We start from the raw sequence: 19095 nt of genomic DNA on the forward strand, positions 1-19095 counted from the left end.
TTCATTATCCAGGAATGTTTCTCCCCATGGCTGAGATCCAATATTTTCTCACCACATTAGATCCATTTAGCTAAGATTTCCAGTTCTATTAATTAAAAGTTTCCTTCTTGCTAATTCAGCTTGCTGCTTTATTTCATCCTGTAAATGAGGTCGGGAGATGAATGATGAACAGCCTATTAATGGTTTATTGACTAGTCCCTCTTAATTGCCACAATGTCTGCTTCTATTCTCACAACACTAACATACTGCTTTCTTTGCGTTATTTTTTTAGTTTTTCTTGTTATTTCTTCCAGTTCAATAAAATATTGGAAAAAACAGATATATTTAACACGGCCCATGCATCTATGTGTCAGCAGGGTAATTCTATAAAAAAAAACTGAGCAAAAAAGAGAGCCAGTTTGATCTAGTGGTTAAGCCAATAGACTAGAAACCTGGAAACTGTGAGTTCTAGTCCTACCTTAGGCATGAAAGCTGACTGGGTGACTTTGGGCCAGTCATTCTCTCTCTGCCCAATCTACATTATGAGATTGTTGTTCTGAGGAAAATAGGAGAAGGAGAAGTATATATGTTTGTCACCTTGAATTATTTATTCGGGTAACAAAGGTGAGATTTTTTAAAAAAAAAAATCTAATAAATAAAAATAAATTTAAAAAATGGGACTAAATTTTATATGGTGGGGGACACTAATAAAAGATCAAATTCAAATTGGGTAGGATACTGAAGGGCTATGGAGAAATGTGTCCCTCTAGAAGAGGAAGATGGGCAGTGGCTTGGAATGCTGCCAACTTGTCCTCAAAGTCCTTCTCTTTCCTTCCAAATACATAGAGATAACTTGAGGGAAGAAAGCAAAAATATACATATTTGAACCATCCCTGATTAGATACCCCCCCATATACACACAACCATCTTTGTCTTTCTCTCTGTTTCTTCTCCCACTCACTCACTCATACATATCACAGACACATAAAAACAGGCATAAATTGTTATGTGGAAGAAAATATTGATACCTGTAAGGCTTGTGGGATGCTTAGATCAGCCTCCGTGGCTAACCTGGAAACAGCAAAGGATGAGTCCGCAGTGCCTCTGCCAACGAAAATGGACCTCGGACCCTCCCAAGCTCTGTTTCTGCTGGCAGAGAGTTGCGGGAGCTCAGGAATCCATTTTTGCTGGCAGAGTGCTTGGACCACCATAGGCACCCCCAACACAAGTGATGTTGAGCTGGCCATACCCACCATGGCCGCACCATCCCAGCCCCCCCAGGTCAAACACAACCCTGATGTGGCCCTCAATGAAATCAAGTTTGAGACCCCTATGTCTATGATGACTTTTGGAAAAGGGTTTAGGAAGACCTGCTCTACAAGAATCTTTTATTCTTTTCAACCTATGAAAAGTATAAAGGCACACAAATCTAGTGTGGTTTGTCCACACTAGATAGGCTGGAGCTACTTTTTGTGGGAGACCAGGCCAGGAAACAGAATGTCTCTACTACATTAAATAGATTAAATGTCAGGGATACAAGTAACACCCCCAAAGACTCCGAGGCTTGAAGTTCCTCAAAATTCCATTTTATTAGAAATGTCATATTGGCACATCTTGGAAAACACAAATCTGAAAGTTTCCAGGTTTTCTCTGCCCAAAAGGAAGTCCAAGTCCCTGCCAAGCACCAATATGTCCATAACATGGTCCAATCAAAGCACTGTACCAACTGGAGATGCCTCCCAGTCACACCCCTCTAGGTGCAGGGCAAGATGTCCTTGACTCTCTGAGAAAGGAATGTTATTATGACTACATATCACCATACAATCCCCCCTCCCAGTTTCCCACAACAGTAAATGTGGCAGGTCTGAAGGCCCAATGCAAAAGATGGCTTCCAGCCCTGAAACTATAATAACCAAATATTGTATATTTTCTCCTCAAATATACCTCAGGAAATTAAGATTTTTAGCTTTTTGCTAATTTTTCTTCTTTTTTAAGGTTCAAAAATATATATTTTGTTAACTGTTGCCATATAATTTTTTGCAAGGTCATATCTGTGGCTCTCCACAGAAATTATTGGGGTTGGAATAACACACAAATAGGTAACATATGGAAGAACAAAATAGCATGAGAATCTTCTGAGAAATAACTAAATGCGAGAATATAATCTAGCTAACACTAGATGAAATGACAATTATTATGTTATATGGTTGGCAATTCAGTTCTTTTCCTCAATAAAAAGGAATGCCATGGCAGAAGGAGCTGTCATTTGTTACCGGATATTATATTGCAACTTTCAGAATCATACAATTATAATACAGTTTCAATATTATTATACTCTTACATTGCATTACATGACATTTAATTAGCAATATATTTTTATTCTTACTTAGAGAAAAAAACCATCCCCAGATCAAATGTATGGGATTATAAAAATATAATTGGCTGGGAACTGGCAGTGTATTTTAGAAGTAAATCTTAGTGGCAATATCAGAATAGTTCATATATCAGCAATGAGATTTGTCATATGTAATCAGAGGGAAATTGAAAATTCAAAGGATTACCATGCTGTTGTCTGAGGATTTGCTAAAAAAATGTGTTTGAATGCACATAGCTTTCTGGAAAATTACATTAGGGTTCAAAGAAATTTTTCCCATTATTTAAAAGTGAGTTTTATTCTATATTTATATTCTTTATTTGAACACTTGATTACATGGAAAACAAATATATTTCTGGATTTTGTTCAGTCTGCATTTTTAAATAGGCTGACCTAATTCATGTTTTCCAAACTAATTCATAGGCCAGACCAGAATAATTATTTTGAATTATGCATTTTCTCGGTTATTTTTCAATGCAGTTGATAGTGCATTCAGTACTACATATCTTATGAAAAATGATTAAGAACAATGGTATTGTTTATATGCATTTTCTTTTGTGAGGCTTTATTTTGTTTTCCAGAATTGAGGCAGAAAGTTTTTTTTCTCTGGCAAAAATAGAGAAATAAAATAGGAAAGAGGGGAATTACGATACTCAAGAGACTTACTACTTAAGCATTAATACTCTTAATATTTAAGTATTAAGTACTGCAGGCTAACTCACTGGTCACTCCAGGAGTTCGATCCTGAATGGCTAAAGCTTGACTCAGTCTTCTATCCTCTGTGGTCGTAAAATGAGGACTCAGATTGTTGCAGACAATATGCTGACTCTGTAAACTGCTTAGAGATGTCTGTAAAGCACTATGAAGCAGTATATAAGCCTCAGTGCTATTACTAATAGCTGCTTTGACTTTGTTAAGGACTCATTTGATATGCCATTCTGACATTAAATATTGTCCAGAAATCTTCAGACATTTCAGTGTAACTCTAATAGGGAAGATCTAGAATAATACTCCCTTTTGAGCTGTCATTTGTAGAATAGTTCAGAAATGTTGTCAAAAGCAAAAAAAATTTACATTAAGCTCTTCATGTTTTTCTTCTTCTTCTTGTGCCATATCCGTCATCATATTTTTAGAGTCATTTTTATTTGAAGAAAATGGACATGCCTATAATCTTGAGGAACATCTACTAAGAGAAAAGGATCTACTGAATCCTTACACATGCTTTCTTCAAAGTAAAAGTGAATAGGGGTATGTGCATGCATGTGCATGTATGTATATATATGTAAATGCATGTCTTTCACCTGACAAAAAATAAATAAATAATTTAAATAAAAATAATAAATTAAAATTAATAATTAAAATAATAAATAAGTAAATAAAAGAAAAAACAAATAAAAAATTCAAAGGGCAGACTTGACGGACCATTGGGTTGTTTTTTTAAGCCATCAATTTTCTATGCTTCTATATTTCTGTATGCATACATTGGTGTCTGCAGACAGCTATTGCTGTTGCTTTTGTCAAAACGATGAAAGCAACATTGTGTTGTTATGCCACAAATTGCACCAAAGTGTATTTTTTTCTGGCAGGTGAGCCAGGGGAAGTATTCCTCCATTAGAGCGCCATTAGGTATGTGATGTGAAACATATTGTCTTTAAAGATAAAATGTTCTAGGCTCTGGACTTTCTGTCCAAGAAGATTTACTTCTAGAAAACTGACAAACCACCATTAGAATAGCTGAGTTCATATGGTCTGGAAGAAGAATGAAATGTTACGGAGTTTTCTAGAAAGTTCCATCTGTGGACATAGCTATGTGCCACTAAAGAGAAGAATTTACAAGAAGTTCCAGAAGTTGGATTTAATGTATCAATGTTATCATAAAAAACATATACAGAAGATTTCAAATTACAGGCAGGATATTAGACCAATTATTTGTCTAAACAAGTGATTTAGGACACTTTGTTTCAAATTTAAACTTCAGACTAGGTTCCTTTAAAGATAAACAGTATCAACAGCTTTTAAAGAACTCTGTTTTTTAGGTAGAGTGTTGAAGATTGAAGCATTCTTTGTATATATGTGTGTTTACAAGAGTATTTCTGAGGTAGGAATCCTAATGTTAGCAATTATTTGTGAAGCACATTTTATAGAATGTGTGTGTGTGTGTGTATGTATGCATGCATGTATGTATGAGTATGTATTTATATGTTCATGTATGTACTTATTACCTGTTTATGTAATTGTAATAAATACACATATGTGTGTATTTTCAGGAAATGCATGATAGAGATAGGCAAAATCAAATACCTAACTAGCTACATCCCGCTAGGAGGATGTCGAAGGACAAATGTTCTCTCTGGGTGTCTGGAAATAAAAGGCAAAAGGGAGATTCAAATTAACAATCACACAAGCAAAGAACAGGAAGAGGAGACACAACATAAATCCCTAATTCTCTATTTATGGTTTGTAGATCAATGCTATTGAATTTTTATTTCCAAGAATCTCCATCCAAAGAAGCCTATTTCCTAGATCAGGAATCACTCCTGTAAACACTTCCATTTGGATGGAAGTCAGTTTAAACCAACTCAATATTATCTTCCAGCACTTCCATAATATCACTCACGAGTGATACAAAGCTACATTATTAGCAGGTTGGTATCACCTTGCTCCTAATACTATCCAATTCAGCATTCCAGAGATCAGAGAAAGTATGGGACGAGGCTTTTACAATACCTTTTGACTGAAGCAAAACTTCAACTTTATGGAGTAAATGAAGAGAGAAGTGTTATTTCCAAATATCAATTAAATTTTTACCTCATTTGTGCTGATTTACATTAGTTACGTAAGATGCAAATCACCCAAATGATGTAATTTGTGTAATGATGCTATTATGCAAATGGAATAAATGGCTGCAAATGCAATAAAATTAATGTAAAATTAATGTAAATTTAATTGCCTCATTTAGACTACCTTGGATGAAATGAATGTCTATTGTTTCAGGAAGATGTCCAGGCAGAAATGTTATCCATTGCTCCTGAGGTCCACTAAATAGAAGCAGGCTAAATCATGGTTTCACAACATTGTAGTATAGAAACTAAATGTTTCTGAATGAGATTTACTCTCCAGCATGCCCAAAGGTGAGATCCAAATTTTCCAACTCGGGGAAACTTTTTTGAGCTGAACTCATATGAAACTTGCTTATCACTAATAGGATTATAAATGACATTAAAGCTCTACATTCAGATTAATCCAGCATATTTCCAGACTTCAGGGTAGAAAGACCGACAGACGCTGAAGAAGCAATTATGATTATGCTCCATTTTGGTCTTTTCAAAGACATTTGGTTAGCTACTGTGAAAATCTGTAAAAATGGATTAGATATTTTTCTCATAAAAGTTTGTTTCCATAAAAATACATGGACTGCTTATACAGAAGTTGTACTGAAAAAATGTAGGAAAGGTCAAGTTTCAACATACAAAGAAAATTTTCCCCCAAAAAATGTTTAAAAAGCCCTGACCGCTTAAATTTGGGGGATGGGAGGGTGCTGGCAGACTTCTTGCCTTGGCTCATTACCAAAATTACCTCTATTGGAAATGAAGCAATATTGGTTGCTTGTGAAACATTGTTTTAAAAAGATGAAATGTCAGAAGTATGTTGATTATGTTCTCCCTATGATGAATGTAATATGGATGTTGGCAAAGGGTATCACACATGTTGTAATTGGGGACTTGCTCAGTATGGAATGAATACATGGTGTTATTACAAAATAATGTATTAATTACATGCAGTAGCCATACAGCATATAAAATTAATAAACCCATGCCTCTTTTTCTCTCACTTTCCCTGCAATGAAGCTGCCTGAAGAAATTCCATCAGAAGAGTAAGAGATACAAACAATAAATTAAGTTGGACAGGTGGAATTTACAAAGATAATAAATCTAAATGGCCAGCTACCAGTGGTGGGATTCAGATAATTTAACAACTGATTCTTTGCCCTAATGACCAGCTGGGTGGGTGTGGCTGGGTGATTGGTATCACCCTTAGGAAATTTCTCCTTACTCCAACTCATAATCAAATAGCACAATAAAATAGCACTGTTCCAATATTTACAATAGAATAGAATAACAGAGTTGGAAAGGACCTTACAGGTCCTCTAGTTCAACCCCCTGCTTAGGCAGGAAACCTGCACCACTTCAGACTAATGGTTATGCAATCTCTTCTAAAAAACTTCCAATGTTGGAGCATTTACAACTTGTTGTTCCACTGATTAATTGTTCTAACTGTCAGGAAATTTGAGGGGCTCCTACAAAAATTAAGGAGTCAATCTATTTTCCAAAGCACCAAAAGGCACGACAAGAAACAATGGAAACTAATCTAAGAGAGAAGCAACCTAGGACTAAGGAGAAATTTCCTAAGGGTGAGACCAAACAACCAATAGCTTGCCTTCAGAGTGCTCCATCACAAGAGGCTTTCAAAGAGAGTGAGGGAAATACACGCCACAGTGCCATGAACCACTAAAACAATGCAGAAAACTTAAAACAGCCATTCCCTTTAAAAAAAAATTAGAACTCCAAAGCAAAAGCACCAGCTGAGAGGGAAACTAAGAGCAGCCACTCAGGTTAATTGAAAGCCTGGGGGGGTGTTGTGCCAAAAGCCATTAACCCTTCCAACTCTATTATTCTATGTTCTTTATGTTCTAAATTGGGTGCTTTACAACAGAAATAATACAGCTGGCTGGACCACACATTCATTAAATTGATCGCCTGTATGATCAAGCTTGCATCTTTGTTCCCTCCTGTATCTTTTTCCTCCAGGAAGAAACAAGAAGTAGCCAACACTACAGCAGCTATAAAAGGTCTTGGGGAACTCCAGGGAATATCAATTGATCACAGAAGTGTTACTTAATACCTTTTATAATGAAAATGTAATCTTGACCTTCTTTCTGAAGGGAAGAGGTTAATTTTATCCCTAAAATGGGTGATTGATGGGTTTCCTGGGTGTTTCCCTGCCCTAATCCTGTCAGTTTCTGTTGTTTATTGACTTTATTCAAAGTGGGTGTCAGCTGCATTCCAGCTGCTACTAAGTAGCCTGTTAAGTGGTTCTTTGCTATCTGCCCAGAGCTATTAAATGAAGGGAGAGAGAAGAAAAAAAACCCCTCTCTTGCACTTTATTTTTAGCCATTTCTCCAGACTGCACAAGCAATTAGCTAATGGTTTGGGTGAACTGGTGCTAATCGGCAGGTACCACTGCCACCTACTCATTCAATATCAGTGAACTCCTCATACAGTCAACTGAGACTTAGTTTGGCGTATATAAGAAAGGAAAGCTACAATAATATTTGAAACTGAAAAGCCAGAAAATCCACTGAATGTCTGAATTGGTTTAGAATCTCGCAAGAGTGACTCAAAGGCATTTGAGTGGAGTAGAGGCCTTGAACAGATTTGATTCAAAGGGCAGATTAGATTGACTCTCCTTAAAATCAATTTACCTATTTGAAACTTCTCACAGTCCTCCTAGTGAACTTTTTAAAGTTAGCTAAGTTTTAGAAGTTAAATGTCATTTGACTCTCATAAAAAAGCAAATTTTCCCGTTCAAAGGTAATTGATTACAACCATTTTCTCTTTTATTATTTGAAGTGAAATCTTTCAGTGCTGCAGGAAATATCTCAAGCAATCACCTTATTTAATGAGTGCATTCTTATTATTTCATTGTTGTTACATAAAAGCACAATAAGATATTTCTTCTCCCACACGGAGATCACATCAAAGCTGAGTACCCAATTTAAATTCAGCATTTTTTAAAGCCTCATTTACACAACACGGGTGCTAATGTTCATTTATATTACCACGAAAGTATTTACTTGGGTTTTGGTGATTAATTTCCAGTCTCCTCTTTCACTGCTATGTTTAAGCATAAACTATGTCACATATTTAATCCTGCTTGAGTTTGTGGGTCTTAATTTCAAAGTCATTAATGTCATGGGAATCAGCTATCTGAAAGATTTCTTTCACCCCTACAATCTATCTTAATAGCGTCTACTACTAGTAAAATTTAGGGCTTTCATGTGCTGCAGCTTTAAACTGCTAATTCCCATGAGTAAAACATCTAGAAATGGTGTTACTTCAGGAAACCTATAGATCAGTATTGGCGAACCTTTTCAGCACCAAGTGCCGGAGTGGGAGCGCATGCTCATGTGTGCTGGAAACCAGAAGAGAAGCCACCTAGTGTGCATGAGTGTGCTGGGCAGCTGCTCTCCCAGTTTCTGGCACATGCATGTGCATCAGATAGCTAGCCTTCGCGTAGCATGCGTGTCAGAAACCAGAACAGCAACTGCCCGCCACACATATGCGCACCGGGTGGTTGCTCTTCTGGTTTTTGGCACTCCCGCGCATGTGAAGACCAACTGGTTGGTGCGCGGGAATCCGGAAGAGCAATGGGTGATGGCTTGCATGCCGGGAGAGATGGCTCTGCATGGCACTTCTGGCATGCATGCCATAGGTTTGCCATCATGGCTATAGATCTATAGATTTTAGCATTCTAATAGGAGAATATTTCATACTATGAAATTAAATACAGCAGGTGAAATAGATGCTTTGTTTTAGCTGGAACAAATCATAATACACATTTTGATGCATAGCAGGAAAAGACAGGTAGAAGTGGCTTATCTGGTGAGTTGTAGAGATAATGTCAAGAAATGTTTCCCTGGCCACAGTTCGGCAGAGCATGCTTTCCTGTACAATCATTGCTAAATTGTTTCTCCCTTTTTTTGTGGAGAGATATTTTTTTTAATTACATTCTAGTCCAGGGGTGTCCAAACTTGGTCCCTTTAAGACTTTTGGACTTCAACTCCCAGAGTCCCTCAGCCAGCAAAGCTGGCTGAGGAACTCTGGGAGTTGAAGTCCAAAAGTCTTAAAGGGACCAAGTTTGGACACCCCTGTTCTAGTCTGTCCAATAAAGTCTTCTACCAAAACTCCAAAATTATTTTAAACATTAATTTGAAGTTACCTAATGATTATCCTCATTAAATGGAACAATAGTTCATATTAAGATGAGAATCGAAAGAAATTTCTCCCCAAAGTCATAACATAAAATTGAGCTATTTTCTATTAATTAATTTTATAAGCCATCCAACGCCATCGTTTTGGAATGGGAATTCATAGCTGATTCCACATATGAATTCGTTGTCCATTCACTACCCGTTATAGGCTTTACATAAATTATCATGTGTATTTGTAATAAGGTATTTTAGCCCTAGCCCCATATAGTTCTAAAAATGTACTTGAATTGTGTCACACTGTACAGGTCATTAATGACCCCATGTAGGATTTCATAAAGGCAAGATTTTGTTCTGAAATAAATCAAGGAGAAAAGATCCCAAGGGTGCTTTTCAAAAGGCAACTGGGCTTTCTTTGTTTTTCTTTGAAGACATTTCACTTCTCATCCGAGAAGCTTTTTCAGTTCAGCTTCTTGGATAAGAAGTGAAACATCTTCCAGGAAAAACAAAGAAAGCCCAGCTGCCTTTTAAAAAAGCACATTTGGGATGACAGAGAAGCTCCATAGACAAGGAGAAAAGATAGTTTTACTTGAATTTATGCTTTACTTAACATGCCAAGGATGAGATGTATAAGAACAATTACAGTGTTAATTATTTATTTGAACCTCCAGCTTTAAATTGAAGTAAAGTAAAAGTAAATTGATGCATAGAAGTAAACCTCAGTCCTAATTTGAATGTAAGCTATAAACCCTGTGTTAAAACTTGTCCTCCAATTTCCCAAAAGTGATTAAAAGGTCAAAGAAAAAAAATAGGAGAATAGTTTTTCCATGCTTTATATTTCCGTAATCTGCTAATATACCCTGTAGTTTCTGCTATGATAGTTCATTCAGAATAGCAATCATTTTTAATAAGTCTTTTAGTTTAATAACCAGTGGTGAATGAGAAAAAGGATTTTTTGGTATTACTTTTCTTTGCAAATTATTTGTAATAATAGCTGCAGCATGAATTCTCTCTTTACTTCCTGATAACATATTACAGTTTATAATTTTAAATTAAATTTGCATTGAACTCTGTAGCATAGAAAAATGCTACAACATTCTAAGTTTGTAGAATGAAAGGAAGATTGTTAGCTGAAACTTTGCTGAAGGAATTATGAATCCCAAGAGAGAAATAACTATTTCAAATAAATATTTCTAGAAGAATTGCTTTGGCGCTGGGCACAGTGTTTATTTAACTAGACCTTTGGAAGGAAGAAGGAGCCTCTAAAAGGTTCATTGACTAAGTAACTACCTTGTTTAATAAGTTCACAACTCTGTTCACCTTATCCCTTTGTGTCCTATATTTGCAGCACTCCTGGGAAACAAAGAAGGCATTATGTAGTTTAAAGAAGTGCTTCTTGTCTTAAATTATTACACATACTTTCTTTACAAAGACATGCCTCCATAAATGAATGCAGATGGAAGCACTAGAGCAGCTCTGCAAAACAAGGTTTGTTACCAGACAGAAAAATTAGGAGAATAATTCATTTTGTTTTGAAGCTATTTTTGAAATAATGTACTATTTTAATTCATTTAAGTGTGTGTGTGTGTGTGTGTGTGTGTGTGTGTAGGAGGGAGATTTCTTTTGACTTGCCTGTCTTGGGTTGTTCTTAATGTTATCCATCCTTGATTTAACCAATACTGAATATTTTATAAGTGAAAAAAAAGATTAGCTATAATTCCTAAAGGAGTGCATGGTGTTTTTTTTTTTTTAAAACCTATCAGTTTATTTCTATGGCAATTTCAATATACTGTCAGTAAAACTGACACTTAAAAATTACAGTAGAAGGAAAAAAATGTCATTCTAGAGCTGAGCTCCACCATTGTTGACTGCCATATTGTTCTTACTGAATACATGGAAATATGCCACTGTCTTCTTCCAGTGGCAAATTTCTTCTTTCAGTTTTCCAATTTAGTTTATGATGACAGTAAATCTTGGTTAACTCCCATCCAAATACTAACCAAGTTCAACACTACTTAATTTTATTCTAGATCAATCCAAGTTGCCTACATGATGTGAGCTGCTACATCATTAACCACTACATTAGAAGCATAATGAAAATCTTGTTTCTTATCAGGATGTGTAGTCATCATAAATCCAATTTTATTCTTTCTGTTTTGGACAACTGTAAAATTAGATTGTCTTTTTCAGTGTCATCTAACCAAAATAGTTTTTTTTAATTTCATCTTTGGATGAAAAAAAATTTCTCTCTTGTAGAGTAATATAATAAATAATATATTTATTTGACAAACATAAAAAGGATTTTTTTGTATTTCAGAAACATTGTGAATTATATTCTAAGTTGGTATCTGATTTAATGATAGTTACATGAAAATTAAAATGCAAAGAGCATAGGCACACCAAAGTTAATTGTTGAAAGATAAATTGTTTTCAGGAGCAATGTTTTTAAAATGTCTCTATATTTTTCTAATTAAATTCAAAAGAACTTTAATAAGTTTTACTGGATTATGCCAGTATTATTTTATTAGTATAGATATAAGAATAAAATGGAAAGCAATCTTAACATTTATCAGTTCAGATGATATAAAATAGGAAAAAAAAACCTATACCAGTTTTTCTTTGTTTTATAGATTTGGAATTGGGCTATAACTATTTTTTAATCCTTGTAGTCAGGTAGTATTTTATCTTCTTGTCTGGGAGGTGAATAATAAATAACCATTTTCTGTTAGAAATATATTTTTAATTCTTAATTTTGTTACATATATTTATTTATCACATTTAGGTACCCAGTCCCCAATTGTTCTCCTTATTGTATTTGGGATATGCAGTAATTTTATTTGGATTTAAAATACAAAGGATTAAAAACCTGAAGGCATGGGATATTGAGGGAGGGAACTGTTCTGATATTCCCACACTTCCTCCTCTATGTTTGGGACTTGTTGCTCAGGTTTATTTCTAAACATGGATCTAGTACTATTTTGAACAAATGTTGAAACCATTTAAGAGGAAAACAACAATCACAACCCAGCCTAGCTTACTGGTTAAGAGCATAGAAAAGGGTGATGGGTAACGCAAGGGGAGATTGATAATAGACCAGTTTTCTCATTCTATGCTTTTTGATATATAGATAATTTATTATTGCTCATGTCTTTCTTTTCTTCATTTTCCCCCCTGCATTTTAACAGGGATGTTAGCTGCTATTTAATAAATAAACATCAAGCTATATATTTTCAAGTTGCACTGAGTGGCATCAATGCCTGCTCTAACTTTAATACAAGAATTGATCCGGAGTGTGCTGAGTGCCGACTAAATTGGAAATCACTCACATTAATTTTCCAGTACTTTTATTTTATTTTATTTTATTTATTTTTGTCAAGCATGTATTTTATGACAGATACAAGTGTAAACATAATTATAAACACATGTAAAGGGTATGAATAAAAGAAAACATTAGGACAAGGATGGTAGGCACACTAGTGTGTTTTTGCACGCTCCTTAGAGACCTCTTAGGAATGGGGTGAGGTCTGCAGTAGACAATCTAAGGTAAAAGTTTTGGGGATTTGGGGAAGAACACATCCTATGGACATTGTTTATCATGGACATAAATCTTTGGCACATTCAAATATATGAACATATCAGGAATGGAATTTTATGCCACCATGTCACATACACGATTCTTCTAAGGTTTCTTGACTTACTAGGTTTCTAGACTTCTAGACTCTAAAGACTTTAGAATCTAGAAGTCTAGAAACCTAGTAAGACTTTAGAAAGATTTCTTTCTAAAGAAGAAGAAAGTCACTTTATATTGATTATATTGTAGGACTTCCTCTATTTTCACAAAAAGGTCTTGGAAAGAACCCCAATCAGACGTTGCTACAAGTCTTACTAAACGTAGATAAAGTCAATCTTGTTTTCTGAGCAATTAAAAAAAATTCTCTTCAGAGCACAGTGTTTTTATTTATAGGGTTATTACAATAAAATCCATCAGTAGAAAATCCTATTTCGTTTCATACTAAGTTCCTGTGCAGATAAAAAATAAAAAAGTTAAAATATTTGATAACTTCTCAGTAAACACTAAAGCTTGTTACATTTTGCACATTGTTATAAACATAAAAAAGACACAAAACGCAATAATTAAAGAATACTTCAGTTATGCTCAATTTTATGCACATGCACATACCCACATATAGATCTCCAATTGATACAAGATTCTCATTAATATTTTCCATTCCATTATATATGCTGCTTGATTTCTAATTTAGAAAATTAATCCTCAATGGTTATGTGCTGTCTTCCTTTTTAATGTGTTAATACCATAAAAAAAAAGTGGTGGAAAATTAAAAATGAAAGATTCATGTTTTAAAGTGATGTGTGCAACACTAATTAATAAATGCCAGAAGGATGAGGTAATATCAAAACCAGGCCTGGTTTGCTCATTTGCATCAAGTATTTGGAAATGCCACACTTTCTCCCATACTTTGCATAGTTTATAAATATTAGATGTTGATGCCATTGTTGCCCTCTCAAGTCCTCCTATTCTATTGCTTTCTGGTAGGGAGAATGATGACTGAAGAATACTGGGAGGGTATGCTAAGAACTCTTACTCCTAGCAGGTTCATCCAAGATGAGAAGATGGTCCCAGCTATCCAGCTGAATCAGAATCACCTACATCAGGCAATTAGGAACTCGTTCAATGATAATGGCAAAGGCATCATTTCATATTTCATGGGGAAAATGCAATGATTAGCCACTGCTGTATTTTCCCAAGAAAACCTCATGGATAATTAATTAATTAATTAATTAATTAATTAATTAATTATTTTGTCAAGTATGTATTAGAGAATATATATATAAGTATATGCATGAACTGAATACATAACATGAATACAAATAAAGGGAACATTAGGACAGGGATGGTAGCATTTTTATTTACTTTTAAAAGCATTTTTTCTACAACCTCTTCCGCTGAAGAGGTTGTAGAAAAAAATGCTTTAAAAAGACTCTGATGATCAGGAAACTCAGCTGGGATCGCCAGAGGAACCTTTTAAAAGCATTTTTTTTACAACCACTTTGGCTGAAGAGGTTGTAGAAAAAATGCTTTTAAAGGCTCTGATGATCCCATCTGAGTTGCCTGATCACCAGAACCCTTTTAAAACATTTTTACAGCCTCTTCAGCCAAAGAGTTTGTAGAAAAAATGCTTTTAAAGGGTTCTGACAAACCCAGCTGACATCAAAGGCTTTTTTTTACTTTTAAAAATTTTTTTCCAGCCAAAGAAAAAATGCTTTTAAAAGTAAAAAAACCCCTCTGATGATCAGGTGGCTCAACTGGGCATGGGGGGAGTCAGGGATTTTTGTTACCAGTTCTCCGAACCACCCGCTAACATCACTACCGGATCGGGTGATCTGGTCCAAACCAGGAGCATTTCACCCCTGGATGGTAGGCATGCTGGTACACTTATGCACGCCCCTTACAGACCTCTTAGGAATGGGGTGAGGTCAACAGTAGATAGTCTTAGATTAAAATTTTGGAGGTTTGGGGATGAAACCACAGAGTCAGGTAGTGCACGCCAGGCATTGACCACTCTGCTGCTGAAGTTATATTTTATGCAATCGAGTTTGGAGTGGTTCACTTTAAGTTGTATCTATTGTGTGCTTGTATATTGCTGTAGTTGAAGCTGAAGTAGTCATTGACAGGTAGGACATTGTAGCAGATAATTTTATGAGCTACGCTTAGGTCATACCGAAGGCGGTGTAGTTCTAAGTTTTCTAAGCCTAGAATTTCAAGTCTGTAGCATAAGGTATTTTGTTGCAAGCAGAGGAGTGGAGGACTTATGTGAAATATTTCTGGACACGCTCAATTGTATTAATGTCTGATATACAGTGCGGGTTCCAGACAGATGAGCTGTATTTGAGAATTGGTCTAGCAAATGTTTTGTATGATCTGGTTAGTAGTGTAATATTACCGGACAAGAAGCTACACAAGATTAGGTTTACAACTCTTAAAGCCTTTTTGGCAATGTTGTTACAATGGGCTTCGGCACTTAGATTATTAGATATGAGTACTACAGAGTAAGGGTCAATGTTGGTGATAAAATGCCTGAAGGATCCTTTGGAATACAAACAGTGTTTGTGACATGGCTACTTGTTAATACAGAAAAAGAAAATCTGAAGCTGCAAAGAGGTAATTATTTTTATTTATTTATTTTGTCACACAGTATATATAAGCATAAGCATGAAATAACTATACAATATATAAGCATATATATAAACATAAGTATGTAATAACTATATTAACTGGATATAATGAAAGGAAACAATAGGACAGGAATGGTAGGCACGCTTGTGCTCTTATGCATGCCCCTTACAGACCTCTTAGGAATGGGGTGAGGTCAATAGTAGACAGTTTTTGGTTAAAGCATTGGGGATTTTGGGAAGAGACCACAGAGTCAGGTAGTGTATTCCAAGTATTAACAACTCTGCTACTGAAGTCATATTTTCTGCAATCAAGATTGGAGCGGTTAACTTTTTTTTTTAATTTGAATTTATATCCCGCCCTTCTCCGAAGACTCAGGACGGCTTACACTGTGTTAAGCAATAGTCTTTATCCATTTGTATATTATATACAAAGTCAACTTTATTGCCCCCAACAATCTGGGTCCTCATTTTATCTACCTTATAAAGGATGGAAGGCTGAGTCAACCTTGGGTTGAACCTGAGTCAACATTAAGCTTAAATCTATTGTGTGCTCGTGTATTGTTGCAATTGAAGCTGAAGTAGTCTTCAACAGGAAGGACATTGTAATAGAGTTAAACTATTACTCTATGAGTTAAACTCAGGTCATGTCGAAGGTGGCAGAGTTCTAAGTTTTCTAAACCCACGATTTCAAGTCTGGTGGCATGAGGTATTTTGTTGTATTCAGAGGAGTGGAGAACTCTTCTTGTAAAATATTTCTGGATAAAGGAATCGGGAATGAAAACAAAGACATTGTGAAAGGTTAAAAGAGAGTGCCAAAGACCAAGATAAAGCAAACTAGGTGTTAGAACCTATGGGTGTGGGAACAGAAAAGAAAAGAAACCAAAGGTAAAGAAGATCTTAACAAAGAATTTCAGGGAGCTGTTGGAAGAAAAAAGAATCAGTATAATAATAAAGACTGTAAAAATATCAAAGATAGAAATAGACGCAAAAAAAAGGGGTGCAACTTTATATGCTAAATGACATCAGTATTATTTGTGGCCTTGGCATGTGATATAGCTCTGGTTCCACAATGGGTCCATTGTCTATATTGTATGATTCTAAGGCTTTATCTGAGAAACAGATAGTAAAGACTAAAGAGGTCCATCTGCTGTAAGCATTGAAAAAGGAGACATAAAAATTATGCATCATGAAGGATATGGACACATATATTTATATTGCACTAAGGTTTACCATCCTATTCCAAAAGTAAAAACCCCTCTGATGATCAGGCGGCTCAACTGGGCATGGGGGGAGTCAGGGATTTTTATTACCAGTTCTCCGAACCACCCGCTAACATCACTACCGGATCGGGTGATCTGGTCCAAACCAGGAGCATTTCACCCCTGGATGGTAGGCATGCTGGTACACTTATGCATGCCCCTTACAGACCTCTTAGGAATGGGGTGAGGTCAACAGTAGATAGTCTTAGATTAAAATTTTGGAGGTTTGGGGATGAAACCACAGAGTCAGGTAGTGCACGCCAGGCATTGACCACTCTGCTGCTGAAGTTATATTTTATGCAATCGAGTTTGGAGTGGTTCATTTTAAGTTGTATCTATTGTGTGCTTGTATATTGCTGTAGTTGAAGCTGAAGTAGTCATTGACAGGTAGGACATTGTAGCAGATAATTTTATGAGCTACGCTTAGGTCATACCGAAGGCGGTGTAGTTCTAAGTTTTCTAAGCCTAGAATTTCAAGTCTGTAGCATAAGGTATTTTGTTGCAAGCAGAGGAGTGGAGGACTTATGTGAAATATTTCTGGACGCGCTCAATTGTATTAATGTCTGATATACAGTGCGGGTTCCAGACAGATGAGCTGTATTTGAGAATTGGTCTAGCAAATGTTTTGTATGATCTGGTTAGTAGTGTAATATTACCGGACAAGAAGCTACACAAGATTAGGTTTACAACACTTAAAGCCTTTTTGGCAATGTTGTTACAATGGGCTTCGGCACTTAGATTATTAGATATGAGTACTACAGAGTAATGGTCAATGTTGGTGATAAAATGCCTGAAGGATCCTTTGGAATACAAACAGTGTTTGTGACATGGCTACTTGTTAATACAGAAAAAGAAAATCTGAAGCTGCAAAGAGGTAATTATTTTTATTTATTTATTTATTTTGTCACACAGTATATATAAGCATAAGCATGAAATAACTATACAATATATAAGCATATATATAAACATAAGTATGTAATAACTATATTAACTGGATATAATGAAAGGAAACAATAGGACAGGAATGGTAGGCAGGCTTGTGCTCTTATGCATGCCCCTTACAGACCTCTTAGGAATGGGGTGAGGTCAATAGTAGACAGTTTTTGGTTAAAGCATTGGGGATTTTGGGAAGAGACCACAGAGTCAGGTAGTGTATTCCAAGTATTAACAACTCTTCTACTGAAGTCATATTTTCTGCAATCAAGATTGGAGCGGTTAACTTTTTTTTTTTAATTTGAATTTATATCCCGCCCTTCTCCGAAGACTCAGGACGGCTTACACTGTGTTAAGCAATAGTCTTTATCCATTTGTATATTATATACAAAGTCAACTTTATTGCCCCCAACAATCTGGGTCCTCATTTTATCTACCTTATAAAGGATGGAAGGCTGAGTCAACCTTGGGTTGAACCTGAGTCAACATTAAGCTTAAATCTATTGTGTGCTCGTGTATTGTTGCAATTGAAGCTGAAGTAGTCTTCAACAGGAAGGACATTGTAATAGAGTTAAACTATTACTCTATGAGTTAAACTCAGGTCATGTCGAAGGTGGCAGAGTTCTAAGTTTTCTAAACCCACGATTTCAAGTCTGGTGGCATGAGGTATTTTGTTGTATTCAGAGGAGTGGAGAACTCTTCTTGTAAAATATTTCTGGATAAAGGAATCTGGAATGAAAACAAAGACATTGTGAAAGGTTAAAAGAGAGTGCCAAAGACCAAGATAAAGCAAACTAGGTGTCAGAACCTATGGGTGTGGGAACAGAAAAGAAAAGAAACCAAAGGTAAAGAAGATCTTAACAAAGAATTTCAGGGAGCTGTTGGAAGAAAAAAGAATCAGTATAATAATAAAAACTGTAAAAATATCAAAGATAGAAATAGACGCAAAAAAAAGGGGTGCAACTTTATATGCTAAATGACATCAGTATTATTTGTGGCCTTGGCATGTGATATAGCTCTGGTTCCACAATGGGTCCATTGTCTGTATTGTATGATTCTAAGGCTTTATCTGAGAAACAGATAGTAAAGACTAAAGAGGTCCATCTGCTGTAAGCATTGAAAAAGGACACATAAAAATTATGCATCATGAAGGATATGGACACATATATTTATATTGCACTAAGGTTTACCATCCTATTCCAAAAGTTAAAATCTCCATGATGACCATAAATCCATTTTAGATTTTAACAAACATTATATCCCTCATCTTCTTGCTTCCGCAAGGTCCATAAACCAACTTTTCCAGAAACAAAAATTATGGTCATTACCAGATTTACGAACAGTTTAACGTTTAATCTGATTCTGAG

The sequence above is a fragment of the Ahaetulla prasina genome, chromosome 2, assembly GCF_028640845.1.
Source record: "Ahaetulla prasina isolate Xishuangbanna chromosome 2, ASM2864084v1, whole genome shotgun sequence".
Classification (NCBI taxonomy): Eukaryota; Metazoa; Chordata; class Lepidosauria; order Squamata; family Colubridae; genus Ahaetulla; species Ahaetulla prasina.